The 26,166-nt window shown below is 37.7% G+C and overlaps 1 protein-coding gene and 1 pseudogene across 6 annotated transcripts in view; one reads left to right on the top strand and one right to left on the bottom strand.

Moving 5' to 3' along the window:
* The window catches only part of Cacna2d1 (calcium voltage-gated channel auxiliary subunit alpha2delta 1), a 395,918-nt gene that overhangs the window by 32,906 nt on the left and 336,846 nt on the right, over positions 1 to 26,166 (top strand). The window lies entirely within an intron of this gene.
* Positions 25,813 to 25,933, bottom strand: LOC117721133 (U4 spliceosomal RNA; annotated as a pseudogene).

The following is a 26,166-nucleotide window of genomic DNA, read 5'->3' on the forward strand; positions in this document are numbered from 1 at the left end:
TCCTAGGTAATGATTGCAGTGGCTGACCTCTTATTGATATAAAATCCTCCCTTTTTTTTTTTTTTTTTTAATAGTACCGAGTGTGTAGCCAAGGTTTGAGAGCCTCCAAGGTAGAGATGTCAATTGTAGTGTGCTCTGTTTTGCAAGCACCTGCATCCTTTTGGCACCACTTTCCTTCTCCCTGTTTCCCGTTCTTCTGCTGAGAGACCATTAGAAGGCATAGCTTTATTAGAAAAAGGGAGAGCTCTGTACTGTACTAATACTTCCAATTAGAGTTGGCTTCCAAAATTTCTAGAAAACAACATCTAAAATGTACTGGCATTTATTAAAGACAAACCACAAGGCTTTCATTAGCTATGTAATCAAGTATTTATTGAATACCCACTAAGAATTACAGAAGTCAGTAATGAGGTACCTAAGAGATATGACCTTGCATCCATTCTCAAAGAATTGCTATTTGGGGAACCAAGAGATATCACTAAAGAAGTAGTTGAACCTCCAAAACAATGTGCTTTATAGCAGTGTTGTAGTTGTATTGTAGTGAATGCAGAGAGAGAGAAAGGACAGCTCTGGGCGGTTGTGATGCAGAGGCTTCCTGCGGGAAGACCTTTGGGGATGCCCTTTGCAAAGCGTGTCAGGCTTGCTTTGCTGTTGTGCCCCCTACAGCCTCCTCTTAAAGCTTTAGTGATTTTAAGTCTTGTTTGTCCCTACATACTCTTCTCTCTGAAAGTAAATATTTTTCATTGGATCATATTGTCTTGGGACTACTTTAATTAGCCAATCACTTCGTGTTTACAACTGTTTGGCCCTTGAACACGCTGCTTCTCTAAAACAGGCTAGCTTTTGATCTCACTGTAATGAGAATGACTTAGATTCCACGCACACAGAGTAGCTTGAAATTTCTAGTTTGAGCTCAGAAGTGGAAGAGTGTTAAACAAAATGCAGATGTAGGAGAACATTAAGCAAAGATTACACAATGTGATCAAAAACTGTAAAGTTGTTACATTAAGAGAGTTCAGACTTTATCCACTGTGTGCTGTCCTCTGCTAAGTGAAGTTTTTCTCATTCTAATGTTTACCACTTCCCTCAGGTATTAATTACCTCTACTTAGGCAAAGGCGAGGTTCAAAGAGCTTCCAAAATTGTACTGTATAAAATTATCAAGTCAGGAGTTAATTACAGTACAGCAGTCCCTCAGAAGCAGGGCTCGTTTACTAATGTTGTGCTGCCCTGTATAAAAGAATATGGGCAAGAAAAGAAAAAGGATCGAAGAAGCTGAAGGGTAGAGTGCTTTCTGTGTTGCCATTTAGTATGAGCTCTTCCTGATAGAAAAAGCAGCCATTGGAGGGTTCTGGGTAGTGTGCATGCGCATGCGCATGCGTGTGTCCGTACGTGTGCTTTGCTGAAACTGGACTGCTTCTCGTGTTTTAGAAGGCTGTTCTTGCAGGAATGTATAGGTAGTGGCTTGATAAAACTGCCCATTCATTTAGAAAGCATGTTATATGTCCTGGTTCTACACAGGCTTAAGTCCCCATAATTTCAATAAGCGTAAGTGAAGGCTTACCCCATAAAACATTTCTTTGGATAGTAGGCAGTGGTGGCGGACTTTGGGGATAAAGATGACTAGGATACAACATTTGCCTTTTGTTTATCTTCTTGTGGTTCAGACAGCTGGTTGACTGTTTTCTGCTTGAGTTGTTTGCTTACTCAATGATGACAGTGAAGGATTCCAAAGGTAGAGAAATCTGTGAAGGGATCATCAGGCCTTTTATAGTGCTGTAAATGATGCCAATGTAGGATCCTGAAGGAATGGGATTGTATAGAAAGAAAGAATAACAAAGTCACATAGTTAATATGGAAAAAGTAGAAGTGGAGATAGTTTCAAAATTGCTGGTCAGGGTGAGTGTTCTGCCTCTGATTTACTCACAGGACACTGCCTGTGCGGTCTTTTAGAATGCTTCTTGATTATGTATTTTCATCTGAGTTTCTTGAACCTGTAGACTTTATATTTAACTTCATACAAGTACCTTAAAATGAGTTCAGTCACCCCAACTTCCTAGGTGGAATGCTTTCCTAGTCTACTGTTCCAAATATCTGTAACTTACTTGGTGTGAAAACAAATTCACCCCAGGCTTAGCAAGTATGTAAATGTTCATGTGTAGTCTTACGGGAGGAACCATCTTTGACATGTTTCTGTATATCTAGTAAAGTAGTTTACATCTGGATAAAACTACAAGAGGGATTATATAAGCCAGAGAACAATACATTATGTATGATGCTATATAGTAATGTTCTTCATGGTAGACAAGAATACAAATATTCCACTATATCTGATGTCTTTCCTGATGATTGACACTCAGTGAAGTGTAACGGCCAATTATTATTGATACGATTCAGTAGTGTATGGGCATCAACCCCTCTTGGATTTGGCAGCACGATGATTCAACTCATTACTATACACTGGTACTCAGGCTGAAAAGAGAGGAAGCTCTGAAGTTGTTTTCAAGGAATTCTTAAAACAACGTGGGTAACAGATACTGTCTGTGGATTAGAGACACAAGTGATCTTTTTTTTAATATTGATTAATTCCTTTTTTCATCTGCATGTTAGCGCTGTTGTTCCTTTAATAAGTACATTTAAAATTTTTATAGTGTGTTAATATAAGCTACTTCTTTCAAAAAAATTTAAAGATCAACTGTTGTGTTTTTACAGGCCACTGTTATGAGTCAAAGATAAACATACCTCTGAAAAGCAATTTTCATGAAAATTAGCTCTCATTGTCCCTTTTCTTAGTCACGGTGCCAGGTTATCAGGAGTCATCTCAGGGTGGAAAGCAGCAGTACCCCTCCAGTACTTGGCAGATGCAGGAAATTAAATTTTATAGAGGTCTAACACATCGAGTGCATTCATATGAAGCTTATCTTGTGCTATGAGAAACCCTCATGCACCCAAGTGAAGTTCGTCAGCCATGGTGGTCAAATCTGTTCCTACTGATTCTTTGAATTTCAAATGCATTTTCTGGATTTTGCAAAGTGATCTCACACTTGCTTGCTAGTGTCCTGACTGTTGGTGTAGCCATGAGGGTAGCAAAATGGTGGCACAGAGTGAGGAAAACTGCCAGGAGGTCATTAATTTAGACTGTGCTGGGGCCTGGCTGTGCCGGTCACAGTTTTACTTGGACAGAATATTGGCCATCAGATCTGCATCATTGTCTATCACATAGAACATTCAGTTGTTATGATGGTTTTTATTTTTCAGGTTCATGTTAGAAATTACTATAGAATACTTTTAATTCATTGTAAATATTGGCCATTTTTCATTAGAAGAATATGCGTGGAAGGTGAAAAGAAAATGGAAATGTTTGAAACAATTAAAGCGATGAGACGAAAAACAAAAATAAGATGAAATCTTCCAACATTAGTGGATCAGGACTTAGCATTCAAAGAAGAATGGTTTCTGCATCTATGATTTCTAAGTCAGGCATTCTCCAGCACATGGGACACTTTCCTTTCCCTGCACAACTCCGACATCTACCCTTAAACACAAGTATGGAAAGAGGGAAGGTAGACATTCTTCCAAAGCAACAGATTCATGCTGTCCTCACACTGGAAAACTGACTCTTATGCAGTCAGATGGTCTGCAAGGTGTAGGGACATACCCAGTCATATTTCTTGGGATTATTTTCTCAATTCCACAAAGCACCCTTCAATTAAAATCACTTAGACACAGACAAAAGCTTGGACCTCGCCTTTCTTAGTCTCACTGATATTTGTCAATGTGTTATAAATTTGGTTGTTGTTTGTCTATATTTGCTTGGTCAGGAGTGTTGTGGTTATTTGTTTTTGTTTGCATAATTTAACTTATCTTAGATATCATTTATGTATTCTTAGCACTGTGGGTTTTTTTAGATAATTCTGTAAAACCTTTCTACATTTAAGACGAAAGAGTATCGGTAGCCTACTGATTCCACATTACTGCTTTTCTCCCCCTCCTTCAGTGAGAACAGTGACTTCTGCATGGCCAGTCTAATAACGTAAAATTATGGACGCCACTATCACTATTTCTTATCACCTTCAACAAAAATCTTACCTCACCAAAGTTAGCTATAACAGCAATAGAATTTTGTTTACTAGATTTAGAAAGCTCTCCCTAGTGAAATGGAAATAATTTGAAATCAGCTAAGTCAGGAAAGTGCTCAGAGTGCTCCGGATTCTTCTCTTTAAGCTGCCACTTGCTGTCCCTGGTAAATATAGTTTCCTAGTTGAGTGACAGCAACAGATGCTGAAACCTAACCCGAGTCTCAGTGGGCAGCTCACTGATCTCTCTGGCCTCAGTGACCCTCCTGCTGACTGCAGAGTGGTGAGAGCTGACCACAGTGGCCTGCTTTCCTCTACTTCAGTTGAGAAATCAGTACTACTGAGTTATCAGGTTACTTGGAAAACCAGCCCAAGTGTCTCTTTGGAGTTTTGCTTTAGGTTAAAACTTTTTTAATGTATTAAAAAAAAAAACAAGTCTGTAAACAACAAAACTAAATTTAATCCCAAATAACTGCATGCTGTTTAAATCATGCATCCTTATTAAGAGACTAGACAGTTGGATTTGACCTTAGCTGATGCTAGAATTCTTCTCCAGCATATTTAAATCCAGCCTGGCATTCTAGACCTGGGTGAGTCCTAGGCATTTCTAGACTATGAAAAGCAAGGTTCACTTAGCACTCCACAATGAAACTAATCTGTTCTGGAGTTTGTCCCTATTGCTGATCCATAGATACCCAAGTCCCTACCATGACCTCTTGCCTGCACACTTGTTACTTGTTACTCTGTGTCCTTCTCACTGCAACCATGAGGTTCCTTCAGGTCAGCAGCCTCTACCATCCACTTACATGTCTCTCGTTTGGCAAGAGTTTCAAGCACATATTTAGAACTCTCTTCTGGAATTTGACTCTGGTCTGTGTTCCTTCATATCTTACCTTGATTACTGATTTAAAATGAAGAGATTGAGGGTCAAAGCCAACTGGATTTTTAGCTAATGACACTCAGTTTAATTTTTTCTTTCATTAAAAAAAAGTATTCATTCATTATGTTGGCTGAATGAACTAGTGATTTTTGCAGATCTTAAAAACTGGATGGGCTTCATGGCATCAATGTAAAAGACCCTCCTCTCTGTGAAGATTCAGGACCATTTTATTTGTAGGGGGTAATGGTCATTTGTGGCTAGGCATTCAGTGTATGTCATTTTCAGTCTTGTTTTTGTGGGTATGTATGTGAAGGACATACTACTGACAGGAATGATTTGAGAAAGGAGGTAAGGGCTCAATTAGTTTTACCTATTTGCAAATAGCCAGTGAATTAATACTTTATATAACGTTTTTGGCAAGCACCTCTACCTTCCCATTTATTAATGGTAAATATAGACACGCAGGTATTATATCACTATGAAAATAATTTTCCTTTGAATAATTCTTACTCTTTTATGAGATTAGTTCAGTTTTTAGAAAGCTCCCAGAAACTCACAATAGCAGTTAAAAGAGTAGAGCAGAAGGCCAGAAGGCACATCTGTATCCATTGTGATTTTAATGAGGCTAAAGATGGTTTACCACAGTCCAGCTGTGAGACATGGAGGGAGACTGCAGCGGATTGTTTCTGAGTTACTGACCCCAGAACTGTAGAAGCTTCTCTCTGCTATTGTTAAAATATCTTTCATTTATCTGTATAAGACAGATGAAAAGAGAGATCATAAGAAGGAAGGATGCCAAGGAAAGGAAAGCAGATGGATGTGTTGTTTAATTGTTATCAACTTGACACACACAGTCATTTGAGAAGAGGGACTCTCGATTGAGAAGTTGCCCCATCAGACTGGCCTGTAGGCGATGTGACAGGTATTGTAGTGATAAATGATTGACTTAGTAGAAGGGCCCAGTACCTGTGCTGTCCCTTGGCAGCTGTCTGGGTAGAATAAACAGGAAAGCTTTGGGAGCCATGGAGAGTCTTTTTGGCCCCTCCCTTAATTTCAGACTATGGTCTCTTTGCTTGAATTCCTTCCCTGACTTCTCCTCATGCTGGGCTGTAAGCTGTAGTGTGATGTCAACCAGTTCCTCCCTGGTTACTTCTGGTTATGAAGTGGATCACAGTCACAGAAAGTAAGCTAGGAGAATAGGGCAAAACTGGTGAGAGGAAAGAAAGGAGCAGGGGCTGGGGTAATAGCCCAGTTAGAATCTGAATCAGAGTTCTAGAATACACTCAAAAATCACACACATCTGCAATCCAAGCACCTAGGTTTGTTAGTCAGCCAGCTTTGTGTCCTTGGCGTGTTCTAGACCAGTAAGAGATTCCAGCTCAACAAACAAACAAACAAAACAAAGATAACAAAGATGGCCTATACCTGAGGAAACATCAGAGACCTTCACACAGATAAATATATACCTTTCTCTCTCTCTCTTTCCCTTTCCTGCTCTCTCCCCCTCTCTCCTCCTCCCCTGACCCTCCCTCTTCCTCTCTCTCTCCAGGGAGGAAAAGGAAAAGAAAGAGCAGCAATGGTGGTGTAGCACCAAGTGCAGCATCTGCAGCATCCTGTTTATTTGTGTATCTATTTGATACTCCCAGCATTTGATTTCTTGGAATTAGTTTGATCTGCCATTCATGCACACAAACATACATCCGTTTATTTAACTCATCATGGAGAATTAAGAAGCATAAATTCATGCTTTGTCTCATTGAAAACCCTGTTGTTAAGATCTGCTTTCTAAATGGACTGATGTTTGTCCTCACTGCGGCTGAGGCAGTGAAATTATAGGAGTAGTCAATTGGCTAATTTGCTGGAGTAAAAAAAAAAAAGCATGAAAAGATAGCATTCCTGCTTTCCCTAGCTGGGTTTTCTTTCCTACTCAATTCTCAAGTCTCCCTCCTGCCTTAGACTTAGGGCTGTGAGCTGGCGAAGTCTTTCTTACCCACCAGCACCAAAGGCTTACCCTCAGCTTGGTGTGTCTTGTTTAAGGAATGACTTCATCCCTGAAATTTTAGGTGACCAATAATTGGATAGCCTCCCTGCAAGTTTCTATGCTTGGTCACATTCTACACCTGCCTCATCCTATCCTGAGAATATCTCACCAGGCCCTTAGTAAAAGTCGTTTTCTTATGACACAGATATTAAAGCACTTTTCTAATTGCTGTAAGCTTTGATTCTTCTAGTATGTTATTTTGGTTAGTTTTTTTTTTTTCTCCCTCTGAATCAAATTTTTGTAAGCGCCTATTATTAAGCATGCAATTGACTAAATGAGGTCATATGTGTTTACTGCCTTCAATAACTGTGGAATATGTGCTCAACATACCTTCTGTGCTATTAATGGCCCTGCAAGTGCCTCATAATAACTTTTATTTCTTGTATTGTAATCACTGTCTACCTTTGTGTTTTTCTGTTTGCCTATTGTCAACGTAGATGTTATCTTTTCCAAATGCTGGGTTGTGAGATGGGTACTGTATTTAAGGGTCAACGTTGGTAATTTACAAGTGTTTAAACCTGTAAAGTGATTAAATAAATAAGGAAACAAGTATAAGGATATGTTATAAGAAAACCAATATAGAAGTATATCAGCGTATCAACTTATGTTACAGCATGTTTCCTCAGATTACTTACTGTAAGATTATTCATTTAACAGAATAATAGGTTCTACTCTAAGGCCTATGACCTAGCCAGCCAAGAATTTTTCCCCAGCTAACAGTACCAGGAGTGAGTTCTGCCTTGTGGAATAGAGTTTAAATTCTATCACAAAGTAGATCTTATGTGCCACTATTGTATTAGTGGGTATATTTTGCCAGGATAGTTATTGGAGCTTGCAGGGTTGACAGTTGGGAAAGACTTGATTGTAAGTGAAATTAATCATTCTATCCAGTCTGTAAAGAGAACACATAATCCAGGTATTTTATTTATAAGGTATAAGTCTAGTTTGGGTAGGTTTGGAGAGAGAGATTCTAACTTACTTTCTAGTCATAATGGTCTTTGTTACTTGTTGTTTTTTCCTGGCCATGTCCATCTCCTCTCATGGTGGCCTCCTCTACCTCCATGTCCGTCTTTTCTTCTTCTCCACTTTTCTCTCCCTGCATTCCCCCCCCACTTAATCCTCAAGTCCCAGCTTTCTTCCTCTACTGGCCAATCATAGGTGTTAGCTGTTTATTGACCAGTTAAATTGGGAAGCAAAGTTCACATAGCATCACCTTGGTGTACATGAGGATCTGCTTGTCAAGTGCAACCAGATCTTAAGAGGCAGTATTTAACATTAGAATCTAAGCAGCATCAGGACCAACCCACTATACTTGATGATGACTTTTCTCCCCAAGAACATGCATAGAACCTCTTAGCTCCATAAAAGCTAGCCATTAAGAATAAAGCTTCCAGGCTGATACCAGTTTGACTTCTCCATGTCAAATGATCCAGGAATGTGTATCCACAGCAATAAGGTCTTAACATCAAGATGGAGGGTAACCAGGAGCTATGTATATAGTCCATAATGTTTGAGGGTGCCTGTGAGATTCCACTGACCAACCACTCAAAAAGAGGTAACCCCTACTTGATACTGGGTTTCTTATTTGATAGTCAATTATATATATGGGGATGACTTTGTCTCTGCTATAGTACTGTTTTCCTGTTACTTAGTAATGAGCTGCCCCTTCCGTTCTTATCTTCACACCAACAGATTAGTGCATCTCTTAACATTCATCAGAGAAGTGTCTTTTTTGCAGTAGATGTTGATTACAGCAGAGATGAACAACCAATCAATACGCATAAAATATGACACGTGGAGAGTGCAGCTAAAAGTCGAACCTCCATGTCATATTTTCTTCCTCCAGGGCACATGGGTCATCATAGCAGAGGAGGTAGAAAGAGTGTAAGAGCCCAAGAGAGTCAGTAGCTCTAGTGAAACAGTATTTGCTCTGCATGACAGGAACTCAGAATGCACAACACTTGCACAAGACCAAGCCAGCCATAATTCCAGCCCAGATGGAGGAGGGGTTCATGAAGTCCCTTCCTCTGTGTAGATTGACAGTCGATATTAGAAAATAACAAATGACTAAAGATGGGAAGCAATTTAGCCTATTGCGTTTGAGTGACTTTATTTAAATTCTGTTGTGTGGGACCATCAGTTCCTCTATGGGAACATTGCCTTCTGCTGGCAAAGAATGCTTAGTGAAAGCAGATAAAAACCCTATTACTTTATGTTTATCTATTATGTTTAAGGCATTTAAAAAGCCAAATATAATAATTTTGTACTATATCCTGCATTGGTTTTTGCCTTTAATATAAAAGATTAAATCTATTGCTTAGAACATGAGTCGCATCACTGGGTCATCTGAAACCATGGAAAGAGTGAGTCCATGAGAAAGAGCAGTTCAGACCACACTGATAATGTGGCAGCCAGCATCAGCTCACTGCTGTAACTTACGAGCGTGTTGCTCTGACATGTTATACCTGGAGTGTGTAGCTGTGTCCATCAAATTACATACACTTGTGGCCAATGTGTTGTCATATTTTTAATACAGAACGTCTCTTTACTTTGGTAATCTGTGTTTTTGAGAGTTTTATATGATCATATGAGCTATTAGTGATGCTCAGTATTAATAAATAGCAGGGTAAATAGCAGATGTTAAGACCCCAATGGAGACAGGTTAATAAGCTTTATGTAGTTAGTAGGCTTTATGTAGGTGTTCAGCTTCCTGTCAGAGTTTGCCCATCCCACCCAGGTTTTTCATGCTATGTACCTTAGAAGGAGGAAAGAATTTCAATGCTCCTTCCTTTGTGTTTCTTCATGGGAAAATAGGCAAATAGGCAGGATAGAGTTAACTCTGTGAGACTGCTTTTGTAATGAGAGAATAACAGAAGCAGTTCCTTTAAGATAATACAATTTCTAAGATGCTTAGTACAAAAGCATTTCATTAGGTATCTCTGTAAGTTCTCTCAGTAATCAACATTTTCTGTAATGGAGTTATTATAGAATTGTATATATTTGCATGTATGTGAGCATAGGATTGTTGACTTCTCAAGAAAGAAAGATGCCCTGCATAGCCTTTGTACAGGATAGATAGCAGCTGCGTATCCTTGAACCAGTGGGACCGTGTGCAACCACAGTATTTGCTAATAAACTTTTTTTTTTGAAATTGCACTTGGTTTCTTTGCTATTTGTTTCATCTTAGGTTCATTACTAATGCCATTTCTAGTCAGTGCTCCAGTCCTTACCGTCTGCTTTTAAAGGAAATCTCTTGAGACTCGATCATATTTCAGCCCTATGTCATCTGTGAGCGTGGTTAGTTATCTGAGAGCAGGCCGAGGATTCAACTTTCCCAAGAGGCTGTCTTTTACTCCAAGAGAGTACAAAGCTTTACACACTGTAGTTGTTACCCCTCCTTATGGGAGAGGAAGATTAGACCTCCGAGGGCATTGCTTGCAGGTACTCTCAGTCACTCGCGTGAATCAGAACATTCCGCTGCATGCCGCTCTAATACCCACATGGGCTTCGCCCGTTCTATGAACCTTCTCAGCTTTCTGCAGTCTCAGCTTTCTATTTCGTCCTCTGCTGCTTGTTTCCATATTCCCCAAAGTCCCCAGAGAAAGTCCCACTCACTCTAATTGTCTTTTCCCCGTGAGCTTCCCTTGGACATTTTAGAAAGGCTATGAAAGAACTCAGAGTAGCATGGAAGAGATATATTTTATTTATCAACAAGTTATAACACACAGAACCTTCGCAAACAAATACTTGAGAATTGTAACTTCAGAATTATTCCAGTTGTTTATGTATTTACCATCTATAAGGCAGTCAATTTATTATTTATATGTATACTAGTTCACACCCCCCCCCCCAATAACTTAATAAACTAGACCCTGCTGCCTGTGCTTAGAAAATGGGGAAACAGAATAGAATTTCAGTGGGCACCTGTAAAGCAAGAATGGAGCATCCCACCCATGACTTTGGAAAGTTGTCTAGCATCATGATCAGAAAGCTGCTGGTCTGGCTGTCTACAGGATGAACTCAGTAGAGATGGCATTTTAGTTACGTGCTCGGCTGTGGTACATTTAGATGTTGCTCTGTTAGCAGAATACAGCTGGAAGAAGGGATGCAGTAGAAACTTAGCAAAGAGTTCTCTGAAGAGGCTAACCATACATAAAATATAATAAGTAATAAAGTAAACTGGTGACAGGGGCCAGTTTGATCCCCCGGTGTTTGTGGGTTTCTAGTGTGCATTGATGCATTTGCAGTAACGGAAATAAGAGCGATTATAATTTTTTATAAAGAACAATAGGGTTGTTTTCCAGAACTTTTAAAGAAACTAGAAACTTACAAAATTCTGTCATTCCCCTTTTCTTTTGAGTTACTTTAATATTTTTGTTTATTTTGTTGATATTGGAGAGAGGATAAAGCTTAAAAAATCAAATCTTGTATGCATGGAGATTTTCACTTCAGACTGTTCGGCTTTGTTTTCTTGATTGACATGTACGATCATTTATATAAGTTAAAATTCATGCTTGATTCCTTTGGAGGCTAGTGAAGGATCAAACTGGGGAAGATGGCAATATTTCTCATTTTAAATGTTATCATTTATCAATGGTGAAGGCATTGGAAATCCGCTTTCTGCTTGGAGATACACAAAGCAGTACTCCTAACTAGAATTATTCTACAGTGCAGAGAGCACCAGAACTTTGAGAGTTAAATTTTGAGACACTTTCAACATAGTATTTGTGAATTAGAGTCACATATTTTCAGTTTAGTATGAAAGAAAAAAAAAATAAAAGAACACCACAGGGTATCATAGGAAAATGTGGTGAGCCCTCTGAAGCCCGACAAAGAAACTGACTCAGAAAAGGGGTGCAGCAAGTTTGGAGGTGTGGGGCTCAACAGTAATTCTCTCACATTTCCTGGAGTAGCTTAGAGCAGAGATACTACCTTGGCCGTCATGTCTCTGAGGAAGAATGGAAAATAGGTCGCCAATGGAATTTATTTTCAGCTGTGTGAATGTCCCTCTCCTCCAAAGCCAAAGCATCAGGGTTTTACTTCCTAACTGTTGCGTTCTTTAGTTTTTAACACTTCTGTTTAGCCATCAGCAAATAAAGCCAAACCAAACAAAGGTAAAGCACAGACAGCTTTGATGGTGATATACAATGAAACTTATAGAGCATTTGTTAATTTCTAGGGTAAAAGTGAATTTATAAATAGAATATCTTCTGTTTCCTATACAAAGAAGAAAAGCTTGCCAATGGAGGGAGGGAGGGAGAGAGAGAGAGAGAGAGAGAGAGAGAGAGAGAGAGAGAGAGAGAGAGAGAGAGAGAGAGGATGTTTAAATAAACACCCATTTGGAATTGTAAAGTCTAACATCTCCATTGAATCTTTTCATTGCTGCATCATCTTTTCAGTATTTTAGGATCTCCCAAGTGAAGTGTGACATCATCCTTGGCACTTGTCAGCATGATTAAACATTTGGGAATGTAAAGAGACCCTGTTAATCCAAGATGATAATGTTGTTTGTGATGCATGTTAGAATTAGCCTTCACGCATGCCTAGTATACATATTGTTACCTGGTAAAGTGGTAGGTGAGCTTTGCTCAGGCTCTGCTCTTCAGTTTCTTAGGTAGACTCACAGGTAAGAAAATGCCTGTTTTATAATGAGGTGTAGGAGTTATGGTTAAACCCAAGGTTGCTTTAAATCATGAAGGTTAACAAAACCATACACATTTCCAAGGGAAATAGAATGTAAATAAACTATCTTTTTGGTTTCATTTTTCATTTTTTTAAGTTTAAAACAAATGATCCTAGGGAAGGAATGATGCTACAAATGCCTTCCTTAGCCACTTCAAGTACTCATTTAATAATTTATAAAGGATATATGGCCGCTGGAAGTTATGTGAAATGCTTTTTCCCTCAAAGAACTACCTTACCTGCAATAATTAATAAGTAAGCTGTCACAAATCTTTAACCACACCTTTATAACACCTTTACTTTTGCCATCACTTTCACTATATACATTAAGAGACTGTGTCTACTCAGATGGTATTAATACAATTATTAGATATAATTTCTTTTGCTCGGCTGTTAAAAATTTTCATACCATAGTTTTACAAACAAACAAGAGTAGGCTTGGCACATTTGCAACCTTTGGGTGGTGTCTCTACTCTTCAGCTTTCATGATGTGCTTCTGTAGAGAGCTGACAACACTTGGCTTCAGAATGTTAAGGTCAGTTTGTTCAAATGTGATTTGAAACAAGAGCTAATTTCTTCACTCCATTGCATATGTAAATGCATCAAGCACCTTGGCCATCATGACTCTTAAGAGAAATGGAAAGGAGTCACCAATGGAATTGGTGTGCAGCAAGCCCCCTGGCAACAGTGGGTAACTGTTCTCCCATACAGGAGAACAGAGCAGAGAGATAGAAGTCCCACAGTATCCTGGAGTTTGTTTCCTTATTTTGCCTTTTGCTGCAACCTCTGCTTAGTGCAAGACTGCAAAAGTCTCAAGAGTTCATAGACATTTCTTTAACCAAAGGCATTTCCTAATTACTTGAAAAAACTTTTAGTTTTGTCATTCCTAGTATGTTTCTAAACCTTAAGCCTAAATGGAAGATTTAGATAATATTCCTAGATAGAAACAAACTTACATGTAGGACTGAAAAACGTAACCTTGTAACCTTTATAGGTGTTTCCTTGCTATAGTGTATCCAAAATTATGTATGTGTAATTGAATTCTTTGAAAAGTAAACAATGTATTTTACACTAAAATCAAGGAGATTCCGAATTGGCTGGTGAAATCTGCCCTCCTTATACTGTAACAGATGGACAGTTACAACAGAGCTGTCAGCTCTGTTGCACATTTACTGAGAGTGAGCATCCATAAGAAACATTTCTAACAAGGAGAGGTGGAATTATGGAAGTAGAGATCTGTATGGCTGTGCTCCTCCTTCCTCTAGTGATATAATTTCTTCCATGTGTAAGTTACAGTCTGTTTTCTCTTGAGACTCAGAACTTTAGCCTCGGTAAAAATGGAAGGTTTTTATTTATTTATTTTTGACATTCAGTCCTGGGAAGCAGAAAGAAGGATGAACAAGGCACAGGCTGACACAAATGTGGCCCAAAGATGACAAGTGCTACCCAGATCTTTCCTAGAAGCTCAGTAAGTCATGGTAAACCTGGGGGAGGGAGCTTGTAAATGCACAGAGGAGAAAGCATTTGTGTTGGGCCTGTCTTTCAGCAGGGGCACAAGCGGACCCAGCATTTTAATACATTGCTGTGATTTATGTATGTTATGTTTGTGTCCTTAATTGATTCTTACATCATGCCCAAAGGGTGTGTGTGTGTGTGTGTATGTGTGTGTGTTGCATCAACATTTTCTCCTCCTTCTCTTCTTCCTCCTCTTTTTCTTCCTTTTCCTCCTCCTCCCCCTCTTCTCCTCTTCTTTCTCCTGCTGCTTTCTTCTTCATGAGCTCTATGTCTGCTCATTTTGCCCATAAAATATGTGTTTGGTTGATTTTTTTCTTTGTTTATTTCTGCCTCAAATTCTCCTTAAAGTCACTAGAAGCTCTGATTTCTTTGTTCATCCCTCTTTGTAATTCATATACTGGTGAACTAATAAATTTTAAGTTTCTTGTGTCTGTAGGAAATAATCGCAATATTTATTTCATATGACAATATGATTTTTTCTGCATTAAAGTTTATTTTTTTTCTTTTTTATTTGACTATATTTTGTTTAAATTAAAGAACAAAATACTTTACAACATAATTTTACTGAGAATCAAGAGCTACTATAACGGAACACTGTTATCTGGAGGCTTAGACAGGAAGTATGTGGTCATTCTGGAGGATGAAAGCCCAAGGCCAAGCTACTGGTCCATTCAGTTTCAGATGAGGTCCATCTTCCAGCTTGAAGAAGGCTGCTTTACATTATATTCTCTGTTGAATAAAAACTAACAATTCCATTCTCTTCTTACACAGTTCCTAATTCTATTTATGAATGCCCCACCTTCATAACACCATCAAACTGTTATCCCTCTCCAATGGTTGTATCTTCTAATGCAGTCACATGTAATGAAGCTAAAGCTTTAGTATATGCATTTTACATAAAGGTACCCAATTCAGTCTGGCATTCAAACCAAAACCAGAGTACTCCCTGATTTTCATCACTTGAAGCACTAATTCTCTCAGTTTTTGTTGAATTGAATAAATAAAAATCATAAGTATATTATAACCATAAAGTAGTTTTTAAATGCTTTTATCATTTCATATTTTGATGCCAACTGAATTATATATAGTAGAAATATACTTCATATGGGTTTGTATAATGTTCCAGCAGCTAGTGTTTCAGACCTAAATTTTAGTTAACTACATGTCCTATTATAAATAGGTACTTTATAAATATCAGGTGCTGATGGCAAGCATATTAATTTGTGTTAGAGAACCTTGAACAAAATGGAAAATTAATGTGTGCTTTGGTGAAGTAGGTACTGATATCAAATTTACTTAATTCAGCTTAGGGGAACTTAAGGGAATGACTATCAGTGAAGGCAAGGCAGACAGAACTCACATGAGGGCCCTGAACAGCATGCTGGAGTCCACCCTGAAAGCTGCAGCCCGTGTAGTGAGTCAGTGGGCTGCATGTCTTTCAGAGCCCACGAGGTGCCTTTCCTCTGTATGCTTAGACACTGAACATGCACACACCATCCCTTCATTTCATTATCCCATGTCTTCTCTGATTTTTTTTCTTTTTTTTTTTTTATAACCATGAAAATGTCTGACTTGTTCTTAGTCTAGTGTTTGCTGCTTTGCCTCTCCTGACTTCTGTCTGCCGAAGATCTGGGGGTGAATGATTGAACAGTGAGTAGCTTTGTGTTGAGAACAGCGATGGTACAGTAGGGAATCATACCCATTAGTGTCCATGGGATAGCAAAACATAGCTTCAGGACTATCTTTTCTCTTTGGAAAGGACCAATGACCTCACATTCTCAGTTCGAACTGAAGCATACTTGTCTTTAAACTTATCAGTTGGAGAAAAACCACTCAACATGAATGAGTTATGATGTATTGTCTTTGGGGTAAATGGCAGATGTCTAAATATTTCTAGAGGTTGATTTTACAACTTTGGCTGGCTTTCAGCTTCTTGGGTTAAATGTCAGTGTGAGTTCTTTTACTGAACTGAAGAGGGTGGAGAGATTACATTGTCATTTTGATAGAAGTAATAGACTGGTCAAATCTCAACCGTCGGGCAGTAGGAGAATTAAGCCGTTTTCAGATCCCGTGCTAGGTTTCCGTGCAAGAATGTCTGTAAAGACATTTGCCCCCTTTTTGTTTTCTGTAACACAGTAAGTATTTATGGACATCAGCCCTATAATAGACTTTATACCCTTTCTAGATGATTAAACATGTCACTTAATTAGTCTTAACCACCAATAATTCATCTAATCTTTTCAGAAGCACCATTTTAGACATGTTAACATTTATGACCTCACAAAGAGTATTATGGAGGAGGTGGGCCCCTTACATATACTTAGACAAGCAATGACAATCAGAAGGTCATTTTCTGATTTAAGGGGTCACTTTCCTTTCTTGTCTAGAGGGCCACCAACCCGCCTACCGCCCCTCCCCTAGCAACCCTCTGAATGGTGTCTGTGAATGGACCACCATGCCTCTGTTTAGGCTCAGCCCTATTGGCACATGCTTGAAAAGAGCAGGTGCAGGTCAGAAGTGAATGGGGCAGCCCAGGATCAATGCTGGGAAGCATGCTCAAGTGGGCATAAAGTACTCTGGGAGTGACCCCCACGAAGAAGAGCACAACACAAAAGACTGCTTTAGCGTCCGAGCCCAGCTTGACAGAGGGCCTGTGCGTGAGAGGCCAGGGAGGAATGGGGTCTGCTTGCCTTTCACTTTAGTTCCAGTGAATTTTACGAATGAAGGAGATGCTGTCAGAATAGCAGGGGACTCCGCTAGGCTTAACCCTTACCCACATAACCGGCTTTCTCTCCCATTTCTGTATTGATGAGATCCAGTTTCAATGTAAACTTTATTTCTGTTACTGTTCACTGTATCCTTTCTAAAGATGGTTTCTTCAAGTTAGGAAATTTTATTTTTCTCATTTTGGTGGAATTGTCTCGTTATATGATGTACGTAAAGTAAGTCCATTGGACATAGGAGTCTTACAGGATGCTTATCTGATGTAAATAGATACTAAAGTAAGGAAAATTCTACAGATTTAAAGAGGCAGGGAAAGAAAATATAAATAAAAGGAAGGGCAGCTGGTTTGCTAATATAATTATGTGACTATGCGAACTATAGTGTGAAAAGTTGAATGTAATTATGTTAATCATTATGGTTACTCAAAATTGACATGCAAATTTAATTTTTGAGTTATCTAGAAGCAAAATTGGAAGGAAAATGAATTATCCATATAATGTATGTGTGCATGTATATAATGATTGCCTGCGTGACTGCAACTGTCTTTCCTGGTGAATAGATTTGAAAGAAAGTCTTCCTATGAGTTTTCAGCTCAGGGCTTATTGAAAGAATAATAGTTGCCAGCCTGGAGTTTGTAAACCTTCTATAATAGGTAATAACTTCAGGTTCAGTAAAAGTACTTCTGTTGGGGGTAAAGATATTTCAATTGAAGACTTTAAGAGACATAACAATTTAGATTCAGAACAAATATTTCTTCTCTTCTCCAGGCTAAGGATAGGGGCAAATATGTATAATGTGAGAGTATATTGTCCATAGGACCCTAGAATCCACATGCTCTTTTTGCAAGTATTAACAGGAAATAGAATCATCTTGTAGCACAAGCTGGTGTCATGACAGGTGCTTCTGACATTCACTTTCCAATCAGTTGTTAGACTATTTTTTTTTAATTTTACTCTTATTCTCTTCTTTGCAGTTGAGAGAATTTGAACTTTAAAATGTACCATGCTTTAATGCCAAACAGTTTTTTAAACCGTATTGATAGTTGGTAAGAGATAATGAGAACAGAGTCTCAATGCAATAGGCAGTGATACTTCAACAGTGATACTTCATGTATCAACGTGGACAGGCTGGGTCATCAGGGGTGTGAGTCCATGTGTCAAGGGCTTAACATTTTTTTTCCCACTTTCTATGCTTAGAGAAGATGAAGCAATGCCTAAAGTCCATGACAGTTCCAATGGATTTTTAGATATATAATTATTTTAATATTTATTTTCATTATTTTAAGTGTGTGTGTGTGTGTGTGTGTGTGTGTGTGAGAGAGAGAGAGAGAGAGAGAGAGAGAGAGAGAGAGAGAGAGAGAGAGAGAGAGAGAGAATGAATGTGCAGGTGTCTCAGAAGCCAGATGCATTGGATCCTGGTGCAGCTGAGTCATAAGTGTTATAAATTGCCTGTCATGGTGCTGGGAACTGATCTCAGATCCTCTGAAGGAGCAGTGTTTTTAACAAGCCAGCGATCTCTCAAGCCCCAAGATTTTAATTGTTAATATAGGATCATGGGAAAGCACAAATGAAACATTGTTACCAGCAAAACTTAAAAAGGGAAAAAGAGGAATGTATATATTGGGGAAAGACAAAAATAGCACATGTCATTTATTGCTTATATATTTCATGGATGGAGTGAATAAATAGTGAAATACTGTTTGTGGGTAAAGAATCAAGGTCCAGCAGTAACAGGGATGGATATAATTCACATTAAAATAATTAACAGAAGCTAGTAAAAAATGATTATACCATGGAGTATAGGCAAGGGATGAGAATAAACTTTTATTTCCTCTGGGTTTGTTTGAGGGAAGGTCTGACTGTAGTTGAAGAAGACCTCAGATGCACAGTCCTAAATTCTTCCTGAGCACTGGGTTTATCTGTGTGTGTCACCATATCTCGTTTGCTCTTTCTTTTTTCTTCCTTTTTTCCTTTCTTTCTTTCTTTCTTTCTTTCTTTCTTTCTTTCTTTCTTTCTTTCTTTCTTCCCTTTTTACAACTTTACATACCATTTATTTCATTTATATTTGCAAAGTTAAGAAGTGGTCCAATCAATATATTAAATTTTAAAATTCATAAAATATCTGAATAGTAATATTTGAGCATGTTCTGTAGAAGTATATTATATTCCACAATTTTTAAAGATGTAGTTTCTGAGAAGTTCAAATAAACATTGACAAATTCTATAAATATGATGCATTTTATAAAATCAATTTATAAAATTATTTTAAGGCTGTACTTTTCCTACAGATTCTCATGACTCCCATTGTTAAATTTATTAATCAGTGACAAAAATGACACACTGTTAATATTTTAACACACCCAGACACAAAGAGACAAAGAGACACAGACACACACACACACACACACACACACACACACAAGTAGAGAGAGAGAGAGGAGTGGGGGAAGGGAGGGAGGTAGAGAGTGTGTCATACAAAGACAGACATACACAGAAACACACAGAGATATATACACAAACACAGGCACATACAGACACATGCAGACACACAAAGACTCACACAGATACACACACACAGACACACACACTGAGAGAGAGAGGGAGAGAGAGAAAGAGAGAGAGAGAAAGAAAGAGAGAGGGCACACATAGATAAAAACACATACAGACACACATGGAGAGACATAGACAAACACACAGGTACAGACAGACACAGACATGTTCATACACACATACACACATTTGTATATGAAAACGGGGTCTCATTGTATAGTTCACATTGGTTTAGAAATCATATTTCTGCCTCCTCTTTCCTCAGTTGGTTATTATTGGTGTTTTCCACTGTATTCAACTATCTATCTATCTATCTATCTATCTATCTATCTATCTATCTATCTATCTATCTATCTATCTATTGATAGTGACAAGATGTGTGTATCTCAGGGAGTATATATACTAAGTCTTGAAACAGAAATCTCCACATAATTTTAATGACTATAGAATCCACACTTGGGTAAGAGTTTGGTGTAAGCATCCTTGAGGGATTTATTGACTTGTTCATTTCTAACATCAACCACATATCCTAGTGATTTTCCTTAATTGTACATGATCCAGGATGGCTGTAGCTGCCTGGTGGTAATGGCTGTGTATTTAATTACAATCGAGTAAGAACATCAATCTTATTTTCCACTAAACGAACCTTAGATTTTTATTTTTTTGAGCCTTAGAAGGAAATATTTTTGGAGTTACAAAAACTAAAACCAAACAAAATACTCTGCTCTTTTGTGTGTGTGTTACCTCTGCAGAAACACAGCAGGAAGTCAAATTTTGATATCAAAGACAAAGAGTAATGATACAGAGCCCAAGACAATGCTTTTTTGGCAGACTTTGCTATAAAGCATCTTACTGAATTAAAATTTGGGTTCTAGAGTGCCTAAGTATTCGTGAAAGCTGACAGCCAAAGGAAAGCATGGAGAGTTAGGACTGCCTCCACAAAGCACTTGTGCCTTTTCCCAGTCTGAATCCTCCTGACCTGAAAGAGAAGGAGAACATGGGTACTTGATCCTGAGACACATTGTTCTCGTAGCAAATGCAGAAAACACACGGGTCCCTGTTCCCCAGCCATGCTGACTCCTGATTGTACGGATCCTTGCTGCATCGATGTTTCAAGTGTTCACAGTCTGGTGGAGGAGTAAGTTCTGACTCTAAAAATGGAATGTATTTTAAGTTGTAGACAAAAAGACAAAATAACCCTTTTCTTTAAAATTCACTGGATATGTATGCTTATCTGAGTGACGATTTCTAAACAACAATGGTCATTACTGACTCTAAAGAAAATGTAGGTTCTAGCCCAGGCTAATAAGATGCCGAATGTAACAGATAGTATAAATGTATTGATCCAATTGAACTACCATGGTATAAATAGGAAAGCAACTCTGAGGGCTTAATGACAAGAGTGTTTTTTTTTTTTAATTTTGTGAAAGAATAGATATTAAATTTTAACAACTGATGGTATGACCTTGATACCTTGATAGTGGACGATCAATTTTTATTAAGAATATAACGTGACAATTTTGTTCAGTCTTTAGAATTTCTTTAACAAGATTTGAGTGATGGATTAACTTCAGTGAAAATTAGGTAAGTTTTTTTTAATGGCATGCTACACAAGAAGATTCAATCGATAATATTTGCATTAGAGTATAGGTTTGAAGTAGGCAAGCAGCATATATCATTTAGGGTCATATGCATGCCATTAATGGAGCATATTGAAGGGTAAAAAACTGTTGAAGGGAAAGTCTCAGGGAAATAGACAGGCACAGGCAGATTCAAAGCTCGTCATATATTCTAATACATTAGATATAGAGGTTTATATGTGTAAAATAGCGTGGAGCTGCTCTTTTCAAAGTGAGAATACTTTAACCACCACTGCCCGTTCTGAATTTAATAAGATGCCTGATGTTCTAGATTATCTGGTTTTTTTTTTTTTTTTTTTTTTTTTTTTTGTTTACTGTGAAAAGTATATACTGTTCATATACAAAGGATGAATTTTTTTTTGTGTGTTGGTTGTTTGACTTTGAATATAACGTGACCTCTGCTTTTGGGAAGCAAATCAAGGACAATATATATTGTAAACTCTTGAGTGTTACAGGGTCACTGTCAGCATTCAGGATGCTTTATCCTTATGGTTACAGTAGCATAATAAAGCATAATTAAAGCATAAGAGTGATGCTGTGGGTGTTAAGGGTTGCCACGTTGCCAGTGTTAGTGGCAGGTACTTACTGAGCAGCTTAAGCCCTTTAGGAAGATGGAAACTAGCCTACTAAAAGGCTGTAGTAATTCAGTAATATATTTGATACGGTTTGAAACTACAGTTGGTAGTATGAGTCTTTCTGCATTTCTTACCCCCTTCTAAACATTGCAAATTATAAAAAGACAGCCAATTCCTGAAAGAAACATGGGCTTCTCATATTTTTCATGAGGCAGTGTGCTGGAGGTCGCAAAGAGCCCCTTCATGACATTATCTTCTGTACTACTACCTCTCACTGACAGAGAGCACGGTGATGGGTCATCGTTGTCACCTTGATGGGCAGCCAGCGTGTTTTCAGTCATTAAGCTTCTTCATGGAGCCAGGGGAGCCTGAGGCGATCACCAGTAGACTGATTCTCACCCCAGAGACACTGCAGGCATGCTGTTTGGAACTGTAGGCAATTAAGCCAACCTACAATGGAATAAACACTATTTAGAGAGCACAGAGCATGACGGTACATACAGAAAAAAGAGCACATGCTATACCCACAAACATTTGTATCTTGTGGAGAATAAACACAAAGAACTCATTACATTTATGATTTCAATGCTTTGAAATAAAGCATAGGCAGTCCCATTGATGCTGTGTCTGGTGTGTTACGAAGGGGACACTAGAGTGTAAGCAGCCTCTTGGTTCATCTTATCCTGGAGAGTTGGCAGGATTTGTGCTCAGGTGTTGGGTACGTGTTCTGGGAACTTGCAGCTCTAACAAGGAGATGTGTTGCTAGGGCTTGGGAATTTCTTCAGGAGCTAAAAGTTTTAAGAAACCGTCCCAGGCATTACTGCTCCCTCAAGATCCTGACTGGTAGTCAGCCACCATTGCTTTCTAAATCTCCAGGGGTGTGAAATAGGACTTGTGGTAGTGCCCTGAATTTCTTTTGTGTCGCAGAACAGATAAGGAGTAAATTCAACTCACTCTCTCTCTTGAAAAATTCAGTTTTAAAGGTGGATTCCTGTATTTGTGTTTTCTTTCTGTCTTTGATTCCAGTTAAGAATGGTGGTTTTTATCTACATTAACTATAGCTATTAAAATCTAATTTAATATCCTGAAGAATAAATCTTATATTCCTTACTTTATTTCATGTTTATATTATCTATCATCATCTATGTGTCTCTGTGTGTGTATGTATGTATGTATGTATGTATGTATGTATGTATCTATCTATCTATCTATCTATCTATCTATCTATCTATCTATCTATCTATCTATCTATCATCTATGTTGTATGAGGAGGGACACAGGTATACCATGCTGTGATTGTGGAGGCTAGTGGGTAACTCCTTAGTTGGTTCTCTACTTCAGTCACACAGGTCCTGTGGATTAGACCACCTCTCCAGGCATTAAAAAACAAGTGGCTTTACCTGCTGAGTCTCAGAACCCAGCATTCTACATCTAAATCTCGCTACTTCCTTAACCTTTTGTAGAAAACTTTGATTTCCTACTTGACAAATGACTTTGTTAAAAGGTTTCATAGGAGTAGTCCATGTCGCTGCACTCAGCAGGTACTGGATTCAAGGCCAAAATGGATTTTAAAGTGAGGGACACAAAGATATTAAATTGTTTTAGCTTTTCAGGAGGAGAGTTGGTTGTCTCATTTCAGGATTCCTGAGCTGCCTCAAATCATATAAGGCTCATTTAATTGACAAATTATGCAACTGCAATAGTTATGAATCACAGCCAATTTCCAGAGTGTGCAATTCTCTGCTGCCCCATTTATATATTTTTAAAGAATATTTTTGTTCATTGTACTATATTTTCACTATAAACCTAAGTATCTATATTATGGAAAGCACCGGCATATAGAAAACATTTTATTGAGGTATCGTTAGAGGTAAATCGACTTTTGTACACTTGTTTATATTTATTATTTCATCTAACCTTTTGATCTTGTATAAGTGATTGGTTGCCAGTATCTGCTCTCATTAGAAAAGATGAATGTACCAATGACAAAGGTGTGGATCACAATGGAGGAGGGGTGGATGACAGTGTGAGTCTGTGGGTGTGCATGTGTGAAATGTCCTGATCTATTTGTACATTTCCCCAGGGAGTTCTCAGGCAATTAAGTCAACCTATTACAAATAGAGCCCTCTCTGTATTCTCTGATTTGATAGGAGAATGGGTAATTCCTGCTAATGGCTAGTACATCTGTTCCATTCCATTGTTTTGTATTGATGCTTAATTAGGTGTCAAGTTGGAGGAGGGGAAATTGTGAAAGCATGATTCCCTGTTAAATGTCAAAGCCTTTCTTTAAATTACCTGTCTTTTTTAGCATACACAAGACACTTTGACAGGCATTGTGCTTTTCTGCTCTTAAAACCTTTGCAGTGTCTTGGAGAAGTGTTATATTCTCCTGGGAAGTGAGCTATATTGGAGCTGGTTTGCCTTGAATGTCACTTATGTCTGCTTTCCTGTGAAATGACCCTTGTCAACCTCTAGATGCAACAAAAGGAGGGTATCCCATGGGAAATACTCTCTCTCTCTCTCTCTCTCTCTCTCTCTCTCTCTCTCTCTGTTGTTAAATTGTCTTCTCTGAGGGGACTTCCATTAGAAAATGGTGCCCTGACTCAATCTGAGGCTATTTGAAACTGTGTAACTTATTTTCCGCATATTTGCTCATTAAAGCAAAATGAACCAGCACATTTTCAAAATAACACCAATACTGAACTGAACTGTAGGCTATATATGTATACGTATATGTGCACATGTATATGCATGGGCTTTAAAAGTGAGTAACAGTGTTCACAATTCTGTGTTTTGTAAAGAGGTAGTAAAAGATTTGTAGCAGAAGTAATTTTACCTCTTCTAAGTTTCTTTATGAAGGTTAAGATATGTTCTTTACATTAGGAAGTTGTATAGTTTAAAAGCCTGTAAGCATAGTTTTTTTAATTGATGTCAATGGCTGGGGTGAGGTTAAAGATTATTACATTTTACTTGACAACCCATGTACATGGCAATATGATGTGTTTTTAAAAAATATACATAATGTATGAAATTTTGTAACAATTAAAAAGGAGGGTTGACAACTTAGAAAAATAAGTGTGTAAAAACAAATTATAATGGCTAAGGCTTGCTTCAGGTAAAATTTAGCTTGCACAATCATTTAATCTATAGGTATATGGAGTGTTTTGGGGGAACATGTTATTTTTTGTTAACAAAGGATGTGAAAGATTATTAATATGATGTAGAACAATGAGTAAGCCCATGATGATAGCACTTTCAATGAGAAGCTATTTTTTTTTCTAACAGGAAAGGAAGCTAAATGGTAGGTTAGTAATATATGTGATTATTCTAGAATATACTCACTTTCCAATTTTATATTTCACTTGTTTTTGGTATCTTTAAAAAACCCTACATTTAAAGATAGAAATTGTATGTGGTTTCTAAAGATAGATAAGCCATTCTAATTCTAGACGTGGTAATACTTAACCATTTACTAATGGTGACTCCTTTGCAGTTCAAGACAAAAAATATTATTATATAGTTAAGATTTCATAAATAATTACAAGATTCATCTTTACAAATCATATTTTAAATTTGAGAAATTACATTCTTATCATTTAGAGATTATAAAGTTAAAAGAGCCCTGAGTTTTATACAATTTTTTACTACATTGAATTTATTTGTATTTTGTTTCCAATTAACCAGTGCTGTAAATTATTTTTTAGAGAATGAATTGTAGATATTTTAAATACAGTGAGGAAGTTCACACTACTTTCCAGAGGTTACACATTTTTCTAGAGAAATAATTATGTTGGATTTGCTACAATGAAGTTGTACATATTGTACATGTCATAGTTTACTTTTGTGTGTATATTTGTTTGCCAATTTTTCGTTTTGAAAATTTTAGTGTAAGACAAATTATATGCAGTAGTTAATTCCTACTATAAGGCAGTAAACTTTTGTATTATTATATATAAATTTATACTAAAGATGATAATACAAATATTGCATGACTTTGGAGATTTCTGTGAATTTACCCAATAAAGGAAATTGAAGACTATTTAATTTCATCTGTTTTAAAAAGTAGAATGATTATTCAATGTAGAGAAAATACTGATGGAAAATTAAGTGAAAGTACATCAGCCATTTTTGAATAAAATTATATGTTAAATAATTCCTTGGATTTCAATAAAGTGCACACTATTTTTTCAATAAGCAATAATTGTGCCTCAGATAAACCTCATTGGCTATGATACTGCCACTCTGCAAAGGTATTATTTTTTAATTTTGAATAGAATAAAAGCCCATTTGTTGGTGTAGGTACATACTGAGGGCGCAATTATTTCAGTTTAAAATCTGTCCCTTCTTGTGAAAAACATGAATTTACAGATGCATGCCCCAAGCTCTCGCCCTTGGTGCTGTGGTGGGCTTGTAGCACAACCACAGAGTTGAGGACAGATGTTTTTATGAACTAGACATTTCTTTATGCCCTCTTTACATAAGATT

This window comes from Arvicanthis niloticus, chromosome 15 (assembly GCF_011762505.2).
Source record: "Arvicanthis niloticus isolate mArvNil1 chromosome 15, mArvNil1.pat.X, whole genome shotgun sequence".
NCBI lineage: Eukaryota > Metazoa > Chordata > Mammalia > Rodentia > Muridae > Arvicanthis > Arvicanthis niloticus.